This window comes from Bos indicus x Bos taurus, chromosome 27 (genome assembly GCF_003369695.1).
Source record: "Bos indicus x Bos taurus breed Angus x Brahman F1 hybrid chromosome 27, Bos_hybrid_MaternalHap_v2.0, whole genome shotgun sequence".
Classification (NCBI taxonomy): domain Eukaryota; kingdom Metazoa; phylum Chordata; class Mammalia; order Artiodactyla; family Bovidae; genus Bos; species Bos indicus x Bos taurus.
In genome coordinates this window covers 39,133,941-39,153,753 of record NC_040102.1, presented here as the reverse complement: position 1 = coordinate 39,153,753, position 19,813 = coordinate 39,133,941, and positions in this window count along the sequence as shown.

Sequence of the window (19,813 nt, the reverse complement as noted above, 5' to 3'; positions counted from 1 at the left end):
AGCTCTATACAGTCAGCAAAAACAAGACTGGGAGTGGACTGTGGCTCAGATCATGAACTTCTTATTGCCAAATTCAGACTTAAATTGAAGAAAGTAGGGAAAAATCACAAGACCATTTAGGTATGACCTAAATCAAATCCCTTATGATTATACAGTGGAAATGACAAACAGATTCAAGGGATTAAATCTGATAGACAGAATGCCTAAAGAACTATGGGCGGAGGTTTGTGACATTGTACAGGAAGCAGTGATCAAGACCATTCCCAAGAAAAAGAAATGCAAAAAGGTGAAATGGTTGTCTGAGAAGGCCTTACAAATAGCTGAGAGAAGAAGAGAAGTGAAAGGCAAAGGAGCAAAGAAAAGATATACTCTTTGAATGCAGAGTTCCAAAGAATAGCAAGGAGAGATAAAAAAGCCTTCCTCAGTGATCAATGAAAAGAAATAGAGGAGAATAATAGAATGGGAAAGACTAGAGATCTCTTCAGGAGAATTAGAGATACCAAGGGAACATTTCATACAAAGACGGGCACAATAAATGACAGGAATGGTATGGACCTAACAAAAGAAGAAGATACTAAGAAGTGGCAAGAATACACAAAAGAACTATACAAAAAAGATCTTCAAGACCATAGAACCATGATGGTGTGATCACTCACCTAGAGCCAGACATCCTGGAATGTGAAGTCAAGTGGACATTAGGAAGCATGGCTACAAACAAAGCTAGTGGAGGTGATGGGATTCCAGTTGAGCTATTTCAAATTCTAAAAGTTTATCATAGGATACTGAATATAGTCCTCTGTGCTATACAGCAGGACCATGATGCTTATTCATCCTGTGTATAATAGCTTGCATCTGCTAATCTCAACCTTCCATTTCTTTCCTCCTCTTACCCTTGGCAACTATGAGCCTCATTTAACAATTTTTATTGAGAAGACCAGTTTTAATTCCTGGGTCAGGAAGATCCACTGGAGAAGAGAATGGCTATCCACTCTAGTATTCTTGCCTGGAGAATCCCATGGATAGAGGAGCCTGGCGAGCTATAGTCCATGGGGTCTCAAAGAGTCAGACATGACTGAGCAACTAACACACACACACACACACACACACACACACACACACACACAGAGGCATAAAATCAATACTGGTGGTCTGGTCTAGAGGCTAAGGGGAGACTTCACTGCCTAGGAGGGGTCTGTGGAGGAAGGACATGGTCAGGAGGAGAGAGTGGCTGCAGGGACCTCACAGTGGAAGTGAAATCATATGGCCCAGGACCCCACCCCACCCCCCGCCCCCCAAAATGCCCAAGATTGCAAAGTGGGAAATACAAGGGGGCAGAAATGTGAGAAATGAGGCCAGAAATTAAGCGGATAAAGGATATTAAAGATATAAAAGAGATTGGTCTTGAATAGAACTCCTAGTCTCTACAATTGAAGAACATAGTTTTGATTTTTGAATCACTCGTTTGGTAGGCAAATTCAGCAAGATTTTCAATAATTGAGACTGTCTCTTGAGGGAATACTAATCTCAGTGATTTGTACATTGTTGTACATGATTCGAGAAATGTCCCTAATATCCACTTCAGGGGAAAAAAGAACAATTTTGCCTTTTGGTGTGGTGTTTTATTATCCATTTCTGGATGCAAAGCCAATTATTTGTCAAATTAAAGCCTATTATTATCAGCGGTATTATTACCACTTGAAAATAATCTATCACCTTGGTTGTAGGGCTCTGATGTACCACTACAAAATACAATTTTTCAGATTTGAAAGGCTTGTGATAAAAATAGATTGGTAGTTTTAAATATTAGCCTGAGAATTAGAAGTATAAAGAGGGAAAATAAGCTATTTGTCTTTTGTTCTTTCCTGCTGTGGCTATTAGCTAGCATTAATGTTAGAAAAGTCTAAACACATATATTCCAGGAGGCAGAGCTTAGTGATGTCATCTTGCTCTGCATAACAAAAGAAAAATTCAGGCTTCCCTGGTGACTCGGTGGTAAAGAATATACTCGCCAATGCAGGAGACACAAATTCTATCCCTGGGTCAGGAAGATCACCTGGAGAAAGAAATGGCAGCCCGCTCCAGTATTCTTGCCTGGGAAGTCCCATGGACAGAGGAGCTTGGCAGGCTACAGTCCACGGGGTCACAAGAGTCAGACAGGGTTTAGTGACCAGACAACAGCAACGTACAAAATGAATTTTTGTTGATTGATGGGGTGAAAGCTAAGGCAACTTCTGTGGGAGTCCTGAACCCATCATTTGCCCAGACAAGGTAGTTAAAGATGATTTTTGTTTTCTTTCATTTCTTATAATAATTCAATGGAAGTAGTAAAGAAACTTAAATGTGACTCATAATATTGCATCATTACATGGCGGTTTGCCCTGATGTCCTTGATAAGTTTGTTTCATCTTTAATGTTAAGCAAACCTTATCCTTCATCTCTCCTGTTAGGGAAGTTCAAAAGAGACTCCTCTCCTCCACCCATTCCCCAACATCACACTTGGAAGAATGATTTCATGCACAAGGATGGGGGAAAGTGAAATGTGCCTTTTTCAGGAAGCCATTCCTGGTTGCAAGACTCTCAGTTTAACCTGGATAGAAGATAAACCAAGTGCTGCATAAAAGCCCTGACTTTCCCTGTGGTGGACTGTGTCCCACTGGATTGGTCCTGGCCCTTTAGAGGCTTTTGCCTGTTTGGGGGCCAGTGTTTTCATGTGTCCCCTTTGTGGGTCACAAATCTCCACCAGGAGACCTTGGGGGCACTGGCTGAATGGTGATGTCTGACACCAGGCCCCTCGTGGGTATGGCTGAGCTCTTTGAGGTGGAATCTCACTCTTGCATTCACCACCACCCTCAGCCACCTTCCCTTCCAATCCCAACATTTAGTAGCCAAGGAAGCTCGTTTTCTGGTTTCACGTCTTGTGTGTGGATGCTGGGATTTGTTGCAGCCCACACAATGCACTATGTACCTACTTCATAATAAAAAAGATTATTGAGCATATAGGTGCCATGTATTTGGACAAGATTTCACAAGCATGTTCATTTGATGCTCTCAATAACTCCACAAGGCAATATTATTATCCCCCTTTTACAGATAAGGAAACTTAGACAAGAGAGATGAAACAGCTTGTCCGTTACAAGGAAGGAGGAGAACCCAGAGCTGAACCCAGACAGGCCAAACTCAGAGCCCGCAGCTCTCAACCACTTGCAACGTGGCCACACTGAGCAGACTCTCTACTACAGCAGCATCAACACTTACTGAGCATCTTAGCTTCTGCTTAGTGGAAAGACAGATCTCTCAGCGTAAAATCTCTCAGGAACTCAGATCTGGACTTCCTGCAATAGACCCAAGGAGAAGGCAGGGCTGGCAGGATGAAGGAGCCTTGTCTCCAGTTTACTTTCCATGAGGTAAGAGAAGTGTAGGGCAGAGTGGAGCTGCAGAGAAGCTGATGAGAGGAGCTGCGAGATGGAACACCAGACGCTGGCTTCACTTTTCTGCCATGCTGAGATATGGTACCCAAGCAAACAGAGAAGAAGAAGAAGGTTCTGGATCAGAGTGAATGGATCCAGATGGGATTGTTGTGAAGAAGAATCCACCAAGAGGGAGGAAGGATCAAATGTCTAGGATCTGGTCTCCATTCTGCTGGCCACCAGTACAGCCTTAAGCAGTTCAAGACCTGCCTCCCACCACTTTGAATTTGGATAACAAAATAAGTAAGCAGCAAGAACCTTGTATCTGTACCAGACCAGCTTTTAAGGCCTCTCTAAGCCTACGAGTCTATGAATTTTAAAAGTAGACAGGACAGCCTTTGAACACATTTGTAAAGGCCAAAGACCAAAGACCAAGCCTGATGCACAAAAGGCAGAGAGAGCGAAGTATTCCTGTTGCCCCATACTGCATTATTCCTGTTCCGTATGCATGTTCAATTAAGATGAACTTAGTTTTTAAAAAAATGGCATCAATCATTTATATACTTTAAAAAAAATAGCATCAATCATTTATAAAGAACTCAGGCACAGCAACTTTGCCTGATAGAGTGGCTGGGTGCTTGCTGCAGCTCATGAGGGAAGCAAGCTGTGTTTGTCCCTGACGCTATGCCTATTTGCCTGCCTGAATATTCCTCCCGCTATCTCCCGATTGCTTGTCTGTGATTTCAAATATCATTAAGCTTTCCACGGTAAATTAGCTTCCAATTATTCTTGGTCTGTCTGAGGCCACAGCAAGTCTGCTCAAACAGGGCTGTCAGCACCCTTTGATGGAACAACACACAAACAAGCCATTGAATTGAATTGGCTCTCACTGCCTTTCTTAGGAACAGAACACAAAGGTGGTCAACAATGTATATCCTCCCATGACTGTTCTTGGCATATGCCCTAAAGGATCTGGTAAGTGATATTTTTGGTAGCACTGAGCATTTCTGGGCTTGATCCCTCCTGTGGTGAAGCCATCTTTTGATCTGATTACACATTTAGAGCTTACACTGCTTTGTGAAAAGTAAGGCTCAAGATATGTAGGGCAACTCTCCCAGTCAGTTTCTGTAATTTCCTCAAAGTAACAGCAATTTTAGGACTTCAGCAAAAAGAACCATCAATGAATTGAAGCTTATTTCATGAGTAACTCCCCTTCATGGCTCACAGCCTTGTCGTGGCAAAGAGGCTTGCAAAACTCGATAAAGTCATGAGCCATGCCATGCAGTCCCCCCGCCTCCCACCAAGATGGACAAGTCATAGTAAAGAGTTCTGAGAAAACATGGTCCATGGGAGGAGGAAATGGCAACCCGCTCCAGTATCCTTGCCTTGAAAGTCTTACGAATAGTATGAAAATGCAAAATGATATGACACCGGAAGATGAGCTCCCCAGGTTGAAAGGTATCCGATATGCTACTACAGAAGAGCAGAGCAATTACTAATAGCTCCAGAAAGAATAGAGTGACTAGGCTAAAGCAGAAATGACACTCAGTTGCTGATGTGTCTAGTGGTGAAAGAAAAGTCGGTTCTGTAAAGAACAATATCACATCGGAACGTGGAAGGTTAGGTCCATGAATCAAGGTAAATTGGATGCGAGCAAGCAGGAGATGGCAAGATTGAACATTGACATCTTATGAATCAGTGAACTGAAATGGACAGGAATGGGCTAATTTAATTCAGATGACTATTATATCTACTACTGTGAGCAAGAATCCCTTTGAAAAAAAGGAGTATCCCTCAGAGTCAACAAAGAGTCTGAAATGTAGTACTTGGGTACAATCTCAAAAACGACAGAATGGTCTCAGTTCATGTCCAAGGCAAACCATTCAACATCACAGTAATCCAAGTCTATGCCCCTACCACTGAGGCCGAAGAAACTGAAGTTGACCAGTTCTATGAAGATCTACAAGACCTTCTAGAATTAACACCAAAAAAAGATATCCTTTTCTTCATAGGATATTGGAATGCAGATGTAGGGAGAGATACCCAGAATAACAGGCAAGTTCGGCCTTGGAGTACAAAATGAAGCAGGGCAAAGGCTAACAAAGTTTTGTCAGAGAACATGCTGGTCATAGCAAGCATCCTTTCCCAACAACCCAAGAGATGACTCTACACATGGACATTACCAGATGGTCAATACCAAAGTCAAATTGATTATGTTCTTTGCAGCCAAAAATGGAGAGGCTTTGTACAGCAAAAATAAGACCTGGAATGACTGGTTCAGATCATTAGCTCCTTATTGCAAAATTCAGGTTTAAATGGAAGTAGGGAAAACCACTAGGCCTTTCAGGTATAACTTAAATCAAATTCTTTATGACTACACAGTGGGGGTGATAAATAAGATTCAAGGGATTAGATCTGATAGACAGAGTGCCTGAAGAACTATGGATGAAAATTTGTGACATTGTAAAAAAGGCAGTGACCAAAATCATCCCCAAGAAAAAAGAAATGCAAGAAGACAAAGTGGTTGTCTGAGGAGGCTTTACATATAACTGAGGAAAGTAGAAGCAAAAAGCAAGGGAGAAAGGGAAAGATATACTCAATAGAATGCAGAGTTCCAGAGAACAGGAAGGAGAGATAAGAAGGCCTTCTTAAATGAACAGTGCAGAGAAGTAGAGGGAAACAATAGGATGGGAAAGACTAGAGAGCTCTTCAAGAAAATTGAAGATATTAAGGAAACTTTCATGCGAGGACGGGTGCAATAAAGGACAGATATGGCAAGGACCTAAGAGAAGCAGAAGAGATTAAGAAGAGGTGGCAAGAATACACAGAAAAACTGTACAAGAAAGATCTTAATGACCCCAATAACCACGATGATGTGGTCACTCACCTAGAGCCGGACATCCTGGAGTGTGACATCAAATGGGCATTAGAAACCACTACTATGAACAAAACTAGTGAAGTGATGGGATTCCAGCCGAACTATTTCAAGTCCTAAAAGATGATGCTGTAAAAGTGTTGCACTCAATACGTCAGCAAATTTGGAAAACTCAGCAGTGGGTCACAGGATTGGAAAAGGGCAGTTTTAATTTTAGTCCCAAAGAAGGGCAATGTTAGAGAATGTTCAAGGTACCGTACGATTGTGCTCAGTTCACATGCTAGCACGTTTATGCTCAGAACCCTTCAAGGCAGGCTTCAGCAGTATGTGAACCAAGAACTTCCATATGTACAAGTTGCATTTAAAAAGGCAACGTCACCAGAGATCAAATTGGCAACATTTATTGGTTCCAGAAAAACATCTACTTCTGCTTCATTGACTACAATAAAGCCTTTGAGTATGTTAATCACAACAAACTGTGGAAAATTCTAAAAGAGAAAGAAGTACCAGACTACCTTACCTGTCTCCTAAGAAAGCTGTTTGTGGATCAAGAAGCAACAGTTAGAACTGGACATGGAACAATTTACTGGTTCAAAATTGGGGAAAGAGTGCATCAAGGCTATGTATTGTCACCCTGCTTATTTAACTTATATGCAGAGAACCTCATGCAAAATGCCAGGCTGAATGAATCACAAACTGAAATCAAGATTGCTGTGAGAAATATCAGCAACCTCAGATATGCAGATGATACCACTCTAATGGCAGAAAGTGAAGAGAATCTAAGAGCTTCTTGATGAGGGTGAAAGAGGAGAGTGAAAAAGCTGGCTTAAAACTCCACATTCAAAAAACTAAGATCACAGCATCCAGTCCCATCACTTCATGGCAAATAGAATATGAAAAAGCGGCAGCAGTGACAGATTTTCTTTCCTTGGGCTTCAGAATCACTGCAGACACTGACTGCAGTCTTGAAATTCAAAGACACTTGCTCCTGGGAAGGAAAGCTATGACACACCCAGGCAATATAATAAAAAAGTGGAGACATCACTTTGCAAACAAAGATTCGTATAGTCAAAGCTGTGGTTTCTCCAGTAGTCATGTATGGATGTGAGAGTTGGACCACAAAGAAGGCTGAGCGCTGAAGAAGTGATGCTTTTGAACTCTGGTACTCTGGAGATGACTCCTGAGATTCTCTTGGACTGCAAGGAAATCAAATCAGTAAATCCTAAAGGAAATCAGCCCTGAATATTCATTGGAAGGACTGATGCTGAAGCCCTAATACTATGGTCACCTAATGTGAAGAGCCGACTCATTGGAAAAGGTCTTGATGCTGGGAAAGATTGAAGGTAAAAGGAGAAGGGGACAGCAGACGATGAGATGGTTAGATAGCATTACTATCTCAGTGGACATGAATTTCAGCAAACTTCGAGAGATGGTGGATGGCAGAGGACCCTGGTGTGCTACAATCCATGGGCTGCAAAAAGTCAGGCATGACTTAACGACTGAGCAACAACGTGAGTGACAGCAAGAAAACAGCTCTGCTGATCTCCACTTCACTCAGGTTCTACCATCTGGCTGGACAGTTAGGGGACCAGGCCACAGGAGACCTGCTCTGAGCACTGTTCCCTGCTTTATGTATTCAGCTAAGCTGGGATTGTCCCATGTTGGGCTGGCCTATATTTTGTATATCATCACAATTTTATGTGTTCCAAACAATGACTGAATATAAACATATCACTGACAGTGAGGCGTATTGTCACAGGCAAGAAGAATGAAAGGAAGGAAGGAAGGATGAAAAAAGGATAAAAGCAGCGCTTAGTCAATATACAATGGAAATGTATGAGCATGGTGCTGTTACAGAAGATTTATAAACCCGCTCTTATTTGCTGTCAATGCTTTTTAAGGCTGGATTTGAAATTTACATAAACACTTATACTATAATTACATTCAGTATGAAAAGTGGAATTTGTCCTTTTGCCGCATACTGGAAAGCAAATATCGTTATGTGCACGAATATACACTTATCTATTTAGAATTTGTGAAGGGTTAGGAACTGGTCTGAAATTTTGCTCTGTCGAGGGATAAACAGATCCTTCGTTCTGCATAAGCTTTTGAATATTACTTTTTCTGTCTGTGCAAGATCACTGGCAGTAGTCTCAGAAAACGGATGTGTTTGCTTTGGCTTATTTGTAGTGAATAATCCATCTGTCAGCATCTTGGGTGATGAGGTACTGAAAAGATGTGGAGAAAACGGTGAGATCAAAAAGAGAAGGGGGTAGAAATGAGTCAGCTATCAGGCAGCAGTAGATGTGAGAAAGCAGTGGAGACTCTGTCTTATAAGGATCATTGTGGCTTGTAGTACTGATGCTAAAAACTCAGCCTCTGTGAACCAGTGCTGAATTTAATCTTGGTTACAGAGTTTTGGGTGAAGTAGAGAAGCATAGCTTTATTGCTTTGCCAGGCAAAAGGGGACATAGTGGGCCTGTACCCCAAAAACTGTGTGTCCCAACCTGGGAGGATTTGGTGAGTGGCTTTACAGCAATAGTTCAAGGGTGGAGTTGCTGTTAAGGATCAGGGTGTGTGCATGGCCTGTACTCCTTTAATTTGGCTTCAGGTGGTCTCTCGATGAGCTTCTCCATTTATCATTCTGTGACCTTCTCTGGAACAAAGAATGCCAACACCTTCCGTTTGTTGGGGTTTTCAGTTCTGCAGAAGAGCTCAAAGGTCTGCGCATCCCTCGCGGGGGAGCCCGGACCTGCCTGAGGCTGCGCTGGCGCTTCCTGGCTGCTCTCCCCTTCCTCTGCCTCTCCCCGCTTCCCTCATCAGCAAATGTTTGAACCTGCCCTCTGGGACTCAGGGAATGTTAAGGAGGCTGCAGTCTATTCCTTACAAACTAGAAATGGGGGACAGGAAGGCTTCCATGCCCAGGAACCCCACAGGATCCTGCTCAGTTTCACTCTCCTGGTTTCTAGAGAGGGGTAAGAGAAAAATATGCTCATCTGAGCACTGACTACAGTTGGACTGCTTGGTGTATATCTTCTTATTTAATTTTATCAACAGACCATAAAAGGTAACAAGGTTTTTTGTTGTTGTTGTTAATCTTATTTCATTTACAGGAAATAAACTCTGTGAGATTATGTAACTTTCCAGCAGTTGCACAATTAGGAAGGAAAATTTGAACTCAGTCCTACCTGACTTCAACTCTGTGCTCCTATGGCAGAGGGTATTGTCCAAAGATGTCCAAAGTTCACCTCAGGAGCTCATCTGCAGTGTGACCTTGCAACTTTCTCACTTAGAGGGGGAGCCCAGTTCCTGTCCTCTGGAATCTGGCCTAGGACTCTCGTGTCACCACTAGAGTAGGACAGGCGTGTAGGACAGACGTGGCTCTGAGGGACTTCCAAGGCTGGATCAGAAAAGGCCCCCAAACCATGTTGCTTCAGCCTGGTTCTCTTTGAAACCATGCAAGGCCATGTGGGACTTCAGGGCACAGAAGACTTTCAAACAATTTCAGATCAGAGAAGGGAGGGGATGCAGAGACAAGGGAAGAGCAGCCAAGAAACAATAATGCAGGCTTGGGAGATGGTCCTGGTTGCTCCCTCAAGGGACACACATAACAATACCTCTGAGCTCTTCTGCAGGACCAACACCCACAATGAGATGACCAGCTGAGACCATAGTAAAGGACAGCAGGCTCTGCACACACCCTCATCTTATTAGCAACCCCACCCTTGAACCATTGCCATAGACTCCTCACCAAATCCTCACTTGGTTGAGACACAGTTTTTGACGCACAAGCCCACCATGTTCCCCTTTGGTTGGCAAAGCAATAAAGCTATTCTTTTCTACTTTTCCCAAAACTCTGTCTCTAAGATTCGATTTCGCACTGGTGTGCAGAGGCTGAGTTTTCAGCATCATCTTGAGACAAAGTCAGCTGCAAAGGTTCAAGTCCTGACTACCCGGAGACACTGTGTTGAGAGGCTGTGTAGGATGCTCCTGTCAACAGTTCTAGCCAAGCCCAGACCACTGGCTGTGCCTGCCAAGGCACACAGGTGTATATTTGAAACCATCTTAGGTTCTCCAGACCAGCGTAGCTACCCTCTGAGTACCACTGAGTGAACCCAATCAACACTCCCAGGAGCAGAAGAGCATAGCCAAGCCCCACTCAACATTCTTGACCACAGAATCCTGAGGAGTAATAAATGTAGGGTGGTTTGGTACAGAGCAGTAGTGACTGGAACACCCTTTGCCCTAAGGCAAGACACACAGAGAAACAGAAGCAAAGATCGGTACCTTAGTGCATGGGGGAACTTTGATAGCTTCCTGAGGCCAGTCAGAAGCGGGTTGAAACTGATAAAAAGAGCTTTAAGGAGGCTGCATAGGAAAGGACTTGAGCTGAGTTCAAGCTGGTGGGAAAATTCAGACTAAAAGTCAGCATTGCCTCTTTACATTAACTCCAAATCCTGTCTCCAGTCACTTCTCCTCTCTAATAATCTCCCCAAGTTCCAAACTACTCTATTACGTAAAATCAGCTCAGTCATTTCCCTCTTTCCTTTAAAACACTCTGCTCACTCACCCATCTCAATAGAATAAAGTCTAAAGTTCTCACTTTGCCGGCTTAGACTCTTCAGTCTAATAAAAAAGCTAAAAGTGAGGGGTTTGGAATCAGAGAGGTCTGGGATGGCTAAATTTATAAGCAGAAAACCTTGTTATCTGTTAATATTTTTGTGTGGTCTCTTTCTGGATATGTGGCATTTAATATGCCTAAGATAATGTTTTCTGGAATAATGCGATTTTTCTATGCAAGGCTTCCTTATAGAAAGAAAACATGTTGACGCCTTATAAATTTTCTTGAATTTCTCAGTAAATTTCACTATTTGTCACCCTTTCCACACTTTATTTAAGGCCTAGCTGAGATCTCAAACAGTTATTTACAGAATTTGCTCAACAAAAAAATTAAGTGAGAGGGTTTTGGGGGGAAGGATGGAATATGAGGTTGGGGTTAGCAGATGTAAGCTTTTATATATAGGATGGATAAACAAGGTCCTACTGTATAGCACAGAATGATATCCAATATCCTATGATAAACCATAATGGAAAAGAATATTTAAAAGAATTATGTATATATATGCGTGTGTGTATATATATGTGTATGTATCTATATGTGTGTGTGTGTATATATATATATAATATGTATAACTGAATCACTTTTCTGTACAGCAGTAATTAACACAATATTGTAAATCAACTGCACTTCCATTAAAAAGTAATAGTAAAAAAATTAAAAATTGCTAGAGAAAGTTTCCTGCCTGATTTGGGGTTACGTTTCTCTTCCGTGTTCCTTGGAGAAGTGCACTATCCAAAGCACTGGGGGAAGTCCTCAGGCTGCGAATGCTGTGATATTTAAGGGGGAGGAACTTTGTCCCCCAAGTTATTATTACAGACTTATTATTGGTAGAATGTGAAGTCAAGTGGGCCTTAGAAAGCATCACTACGAACAAAGCTAGTGGAGGTGATGGAATTCCAGTGGAGCTCTTTCAACTCCTGAAAGATGATGCTGTGAAAGTGCTGCACTCAACATGCCAGCAAATTTGGAAAACTAAGCAGTGGCCAAAGGACTGGAAAAGGTCAGTTTTCATTCCAATCCCAAAGAAAGGCAATGCCAAAGAATGCTCAAACTATCACACAATTGCACTCATCTCACACACTAGTAAAGTAATGCTCAAAATTCTCCAAGCCAGGCTTCAGCAATACGTGAACCATGAACTTCCTGATGTTCAAGCTGGTTTTAGAAAAGGCAGAGGAACCAGAGATCAAATTGCCAACATCCGCTGGATCATGGAAAAAGGAAGAGAGTTCCAGAAAAACATCTATTTCTGCTTTATTGACTATGCCAAAGCCTTTGACTGTGTGGATCACAGTAAACTGTGGAAAATTCTGAAAGAGATGGGAATACCAGACCACCTGATCTGCCTCTTGAGAAATGTGTATGCAGGTCAGGAAGCAACAGTTAGAACTGGACATGGAACAACAGACTGGTTCCAAATAGGAAAAGGAGGACGTCAAGAGTGTATATTGTCACCCTGTTTATTTAACTTATATGCAGAGTACATCATGAGAAACGCTGGACTGGAAGAAACACAGGCTGGGATCAAGATTGCCGGGAGAAATATCAATAACCTCAGATATGCAGATGACACCACCCTTATGGCAGACAGTGAAGAGGAACTCAGAAGCCTCTTGATGAAAGTGAAAGTGGAGAGTGAAAAAGTTGGCTTAAAGCTCAACATTCAGAAAACAAAGATCATGGCATCCAGTCCCATCACTTCATGGGAAATAGATAGGGAAACAGTGGAAACAGTGTCAGACTTTATTTTTTTGGGCTCCCAAATCACTGCAGATGGTGACTGCAGCCATGAAATTAAAAGACGTTTACTCCTTGGAAGGAAAGTTATGACCAACCTAGATAGCATATTGAAAAGCAGAGACATTACTTTGCCAACAAAGTTTCGTCTAGTCAAGGCTATGGTTTTTCCTGTGGTCATGTATGGATGTGAGAATTGGACTGTGAAGAAGGCTGAGCGCCGAAGAATTGATGCTTTTGAACTGTGGTGTTGGAGAAGACTCTTGAGAGTCCCTTGGACTGTAAGGAGATCCAACCAGTCCATTCTGAAGGAGATCAGCCCTGGGATTTCTTTGGAAGGAATGATGCTAAAGCTGAAACTCCAGTACTTTGGCCACCTCATGCGAAGAATTGACTCATTGGAAAAGACCCTGATGCTGGGAGGGATTGGGGGTAGGAGGAGAAGGGGACGACAGAGGATGAGATGGCTGGATGGCATCACTGACTTGATGGAAATGAGTCTGGGTGAACTCTGGGAGTTGGTGATGGACAGGGAGGCCTGGTGTGCTGTGATTCATGGGTTACAAAGAGTCGGACACGACTGAGTGACTAAACTGAACTGATTATTGGTAGATATGGAAAGGACAGTGGTCAAATTTGTCAGGGCGCCTCCTCAACTTTCACCATAATGGAAAAGTTCCCTGGTGCCCACTGCATTTGGTAAGTGGCACTTCTCTAGAGGAAGTGGTGGCTACTTCAGTGCTGACAGACTTTGCTCAGTGGCAGTATCTCAAGGTGAAACAGCAGTGGTGAGAAAGGATCTTTCAGACATGGGGCAGGAATGTTCAGCCCTGGCGATGATTTGAGATTCATGCTCAGGTTGACACCATCCATCTTCTGCGGGGACCCCATCAGAGGATGTTCACTCAAGAACATGTGCCTGGACCCTTGGTTTGCTGTTCACCTCACCTCTTTCTCCATCCTTCATCTTTACAATTTTGGGTTAACTTTAAGTATCTGATGTTTTATTCTCAACTACACTTCAACTTGGCATCTTCTTTTTATTGATTATAGGTGACTTTGTCCCATATTCTCCTTTTCTCTCACATATGCCAAAATTTGATAGGTCAGCATATCATGGTATTTGATCATTTGTCTTTGGACTAGAGCACTTGGGTTTGGTCTCAGCAGTGGCTTTTGTTTTACTATCTTGGGCAAATTATTTACCCTCTCAGAGCATCATTTTGTAGCACTTGAAAGTGATTTTAATAACTATACTTTCACAAGGAGTTGTCATGGAAGTTAAAGATAGATACTGTGTGTAAAAGTGCTAAAATAGCCTTTATTATTGTTGTTGTTGTTAAGTGCTTTTAAGCACCTCATATTGGCCCATCTTCTATGTTCAACTTGCTATTCTAACTCTGCCTCACCAACCTCAAGTGCTCCCAGACTCTTTCCCCACTAATTGCCCAAGATGGGATAGTTTTTAATAGTTATACCCTACTGCAAATGTAATACTTACTATTTTCTACTCTTGTAAGGATTTATAGAAGAGGTCCTTCATAAAAGAAAAGAATGATAGAAATAAAAAAGCCTAGGAAGATTAAAGTAGCATTAAAAAATAGTTGATTTCAGGCACACATGTCCACGTCAGGCCCTCACAAGGCGGAGGAGGCAGAGCACTTTACTGGGAGCATGGTGAACAGGCCACAGTGCCTGTATCTTTTCCCTCCACAGATGAGAGAATTGAGGCAAGGAAATTATATACATTACTTAATATGCATGCAACTGGAGACAAACTTCGGGAGGGCAAAGTACTCATTCATTCCTCTCTCATTCTCTCTTGTTCAGTTCTGTATCTGGGGCATCTAATACTGGGCCAGACATATGTTGAAGGAAAGTCCAGAGAAGCTGCTTTCTTATGAGAACAGCCATTGGACATATTAACTAAAGCATTTCTGAGCTGAAACAGGACTTGCAGCTAACAGAGCAGCCAGCAGAACAGCCATAAGGATGACTCCAGCAGGTTCCTGAGTCCTTGCATGCAGGAAGAAAGAGATCAAGCCCTGAACCTTTGGAATGGGAGCACTGACTCCAAGACCTGAGACTACCAGTGAACTAACCATAGAAAGTGAAAGTGAAGTCGCTCAGTTGTGTCCGACTCTTTGCGACCCCATGGACTGTAGCCTATCAGGCTCCTCCATCTATGGGATTTTCCAGGCAAGAGTGCTGGAGTGGATTGCCATTTCCTTCTCCAGGGGATCTTCCCAACCCAGGAATTGAACCAGGATCTCCCGCATTGCAGGCAGACGCTTTACTGTCTGAGCCACCATAGGGAGCATCAAATAGTGAGAACTCACACAAAGGAAACCACTGGAACACAAGACCCGGCATCACCCAATCTCCAGTAGCACTGTGTGCAGCACAACATCATCTAAACAACAAACAAAATAAAAATACAGACCAAATCATCAGCAGACAAGATTACCACCTCACTCAGCCTTGCCCATCAGAGGAAAAACAAACAAACAAAAACTCAGCACAAATCTCACCCTATAGGAAGCTCACACAAACCACTGGACCAACATTATGAGGGCAGAAACCAAAAGGAAGAAAGAATTCAACCTTCTTCAAGGAAAGAATTCAGCTTTCCTTGAAGCCTGGGAAAAGGAGACCCCAAACACAATAATTTTTAAAAAATAATGAAAAGGCAGAAAAATGCTGCACAAATGAAGGAAAAAACTAGAAACACAGAAGTCCAAGTAAATGAAGAGGAAATAGGCAAACTACCCAAAAAAGAATTCAGAATAATGATAGTAAAGATGATCAAAAACCTTGAAAACAAAATGGAGAAAATGCAAGAATCAATTTAAAAAGACCTAAAAGAATTAAAGAATAAACATAAACAAAACAATTACTGAAATTAAAAATACTCTAGAAGGAATCAATAGCAGAATATCTGAAGCAGAAGAATGAATCAGTGAGCTGGAAAATAAAAGGTTGGAAATAACTTCAGAAGAGCAAAATAAAGATTATACTATAAGGGTACAGTCATCAAGACAGTATGGTACTGGCACAAAAGCAGAAATAGAGACCAATGGAACAAGACATAAAACCCAGAAATAAACCCATGCACCTATGGGTCCCTTATTTTTGACAAAGGAGGCAAGAATATACAATGGGGCAAAGACAGCCTCTTCAATAAATGGTGCTGGGAAAACTGGATGGCTACATAAAAAGAATGAAATTAGAACACCTCCTAATGCCATACACAAAGATAAACTCAAAGTGGATTAAAGATCTAAATGTAAGACCAGAAAGTATAAAAGTCTTAGAGGAAATCATAGGCAGAACACACGATGACAGAAATCAAAGCAAGATCGTCTATGACCCACCTCCTAGATTAATGGAAATAAAAACAAAAGTAAACAAGTGGAAACTGATTAAACTAAAAAGTTTTTGCCCAGCAAAGGAAACTATAAGCAAGGTGAAAAGACAGCCCTCAGAGTGGGAGAAAATAATAGCACGTGAAACAACTGACAAAGGATTAATTTCCAAAATACATAAGCAGCTCATACAACTCGATGCCAGAAAAACAAACAACCCAATCCAAAAATGGGGAAAAGACCTAAACAGACATTTCTCCAAAGAAGACATACAGATGGCTAACAAACACATGAAAAGATGCTCAATATCGCTCATTATTAGAGAAATGCAAATCAAAACTATGATGAGATATCACCTCACACCAATCAGAATGGCCGTCATCAAAAAGTCTACAAACTGAATGCTGGAGAGGGTGTGGAGAAAAGGAATGCTCTTGCACTGTTGGTGGGAATATACATTGATACAGCCACGATGGAAGACAGTATGAAGAATCCTTAGAAAACTAGGAATAAAACCACCATATGACCCAGCAATCCCACTCCTAGGCATATACCCTGAGGAAACCAAAATTGAAAGAGATGCATGTATCCCATTGTTCATTGCAGCACTATTTACAATAGCTAGAACATGGAAGCAACTTAGATGTCCATCGACAGATGAATGGATAAAGAAGTTGTGGTACATATACACAAGGAATATTACTCAGCCATAAAGAGGAACACATCGGAGTCAGTTCTAATGAGGTGGATGAACCTAGAACCTGTTATACAGAGTGAAGTGAGTCAGAAAGAGAAAGATAAATACCATATTCTAACACATATATACAGAATCTAGAAAAATGGTACTGAAGAGTTTATTTACAGGGCAACAATGGAGAAACAGACATAAAGAACAGGCTTAAAGACATGGGGAGAGGGGAGGAGAGGGTGAGATGTATGGAGAGCATAACATGGAAACTCACACTACCGTATGTAAAATAGATAGCCAACCGGAATTTGCTGTATGGCTGAGGAAACACGAACAGGGGCTCTGTATCAACCTAGAGGGGTGGGGTGGCTAGGGAGACGGAGGGAGGTTCAAAAGGGAGTGGATACATGTACACCTATGGCTGATTCGTGTTGAGGTTTGACATAAAACTGCAAAATTCTGTAAAGTGATTATACTTCAGTCAAAAATAAAGAGATAAAAAAAGTAGTTGATTTCATAGTGCATTGAAGATAAATCACATGGTCATTATTCTGAGTGTTTCCTGAGGGCAAGGATCACGTCTGTCTTGTTCATTCCAGTGTCCTTTGCATCTCGTTCAGTGTCTTGCAGGTAGAATGCCCTCAGGAAATACTGAATTAAGGAACAAGTTGCACATATGTTGGAAGGATTGTCCCATATCAGCAGTATTGTCTAAGAAATAGCTCTGGTGATCTGATTCACACTCTGCCCCATCCCCACCCCCAACCCCGTCTCTTACTCTTTCTTCTTTCTGAGACAGTTGAAGATAGTGTGAGATGTTTAAAGCCCTTCAGTTCATTTTCTGTTGTTCCCACACTCAGGATATTATAAAAACCACAATATTAGACCTGGGATTCTTAAAAAAAAAAAAAAAAACTCTTTGAGTCTTTGGAATATTTCAGGGGTAATAGAAAATTCTAACTGAGCTCTGAGTCTTTGGGTCTGTGATATAACATCATTTTCTGAACAGCAGTGGAAAAGTATGGTCTAGTTCAGGTTTGCAAATTCATTTCCCTCAGCATGGAGAATAATGTGCTGATAGATTGAAGATGCCAAAAACAGGTGGAGAACAGCGAACACAGTCCATGAGGATCATGACAACGGGAAAGGGCCCTGTAGGAAGATTATGCAGAGAATATTTTTGCTGACTATTTTTATACTAAAATGAGAGATGCCTTCTGTCTTCCAAAGAAAGGATTCTTGTGACCTCTATTGTAAACATGCCAGTACTTGGGGCATCTTTCCCCAGGTATTTTCCCTTACCATCAAGGGAGGACTCATGATTGTAGAGTATCTTATAAAGGAAGGCTATGACTCCTTAACTCTGTTTTCTGAATTTTAAGTATACAGTCTCTCAAGGTGACCCTGCTTCTGTTATCATCTCGGTCTACATTCTAGAATCAGCATCTACACATGGGTGTTGGCCTCCTCAGTCTGACCATAGCTATGAATATGGGGTAAATGCATTTTCCAAGCCTCGGTGACTGTCAGCCAGAGCTATCTACTTGTATCGTGTTGTATCTTTCCTAAGTCAGAGTGCTAACCTGAGTGGTATGGTGGCTCTTTCTTTATTAGCATAGAATAGGTGTCACTGTCATCCTGCTAATGTCTCCTCCTGAGCCATCACCACCGTCAAAGCCACTAAAAGGCTACCAGCAATAGGATAATGTTGGAATCTAAATCTCAGACTTTGTGGGCTGAGTGAGCGAATAAGGCTTTGGGTAGAAACAGCACGGTTGTTGGTTGCACTTCTGTAATGCGAGCCTCTGATTGGTGCTGCTGAGAATACAGGTTCAAAGATGGTAAAAGCTGATCAAATGTCTCAGTGTAAGCTGAAGTAAGCCTGAACTCTTTCCTCCCAGCTTATTTTCTCATCTCTTTGGAGTATTTGGTGCAGTGGGTCTGGAAGCCCAAAGAGATACGTTTTACCAGAGATCTAGGAGATGCTGGGGCCCTAAGTACAAAGGAATAAGAAATTCTGTAGGAAAGTTGAAGCCCAAAGGCTGAAAGAGAAATGAGAAGTTCTCACAGTTGGGATGAAACAGATGCAGGATGAAATCTCCAGGGCGGTGGGATTAGACACGGGGCGTGGACCTCACTGTAGTGGGGCTGGACCTTAAGGTATAGCAGGTCTGGGGCAGGACTGTTTGAGTTCATACCCTAGTCTGTCCTTAGCTGTGTGGTGTTGAATATGATATTAATCTCTCTTTACATCAATTTGCACATTCATGGAGAAAATAAAACAAGTAATAGGTATGCATGTAGTATATATGTTAGCTGCTATTTTTACAACTACTATTATAAGCTACCCACTCCAGTACTCTTGGGCTTCCCTGGTGGCTCAGATGGTAAAGAATCTGCTTGCAATGCAGGAGACCCCAGTTCAATTCTTGGGTCGGAAAGATCCCCTGAGAAGGGATAGGATACCCACTCTAGTATTCATGAGCTTCCCCAGTGGCTCAGATGGTAAAGAATCCACCTGCAATGCGGGAGACCTGAGTTCCATCCCTGCATTGGGAAGATCCCCTGGAGGAGGGCATGGCAACCCACTCCAGTATTCTTGCCTGGAGAATCCCATGGACAGAAGAGCCTGGCGGGCTACAGCCCATAGAGTCACGTAGAGTCGGACACAACTGAATGACTCAGCACAGCACATTATTATTATTATATTTTACCCAAGGGTAAAACCAGATGCTTGTGACTCAGTTCTAGGCCTTTGCTACTCAAATGTGACTCACTTGATGTAAGAGATAGAGCTCCAGTTTAAACATTTACAACTGGCCTCCTGATTGTATCTCATGGGGCATGAAGAAGTAGGCTTCAGGTTGGATACTTCCAGCTGTTAGCATTACTTGAGACAAGAGATAGGTGGGCTCCAGTTAAGGCATTTACAATCGGTCTCCTGTTTGCCCTCCAAAATGTTAGTGACAACAGAAACAGGGTAAATAGCCAGTGTTTCTCTTGTAAACACTTAAGGTGATAGTCGTGGCAATTGTCAAGGTAAGAGTCACGGCAAGGACAAAGATGGGCAAAACTCTGTTTGAGTAAATGATTAAGGGCTCTCTGCTCCCACCTCTTTTG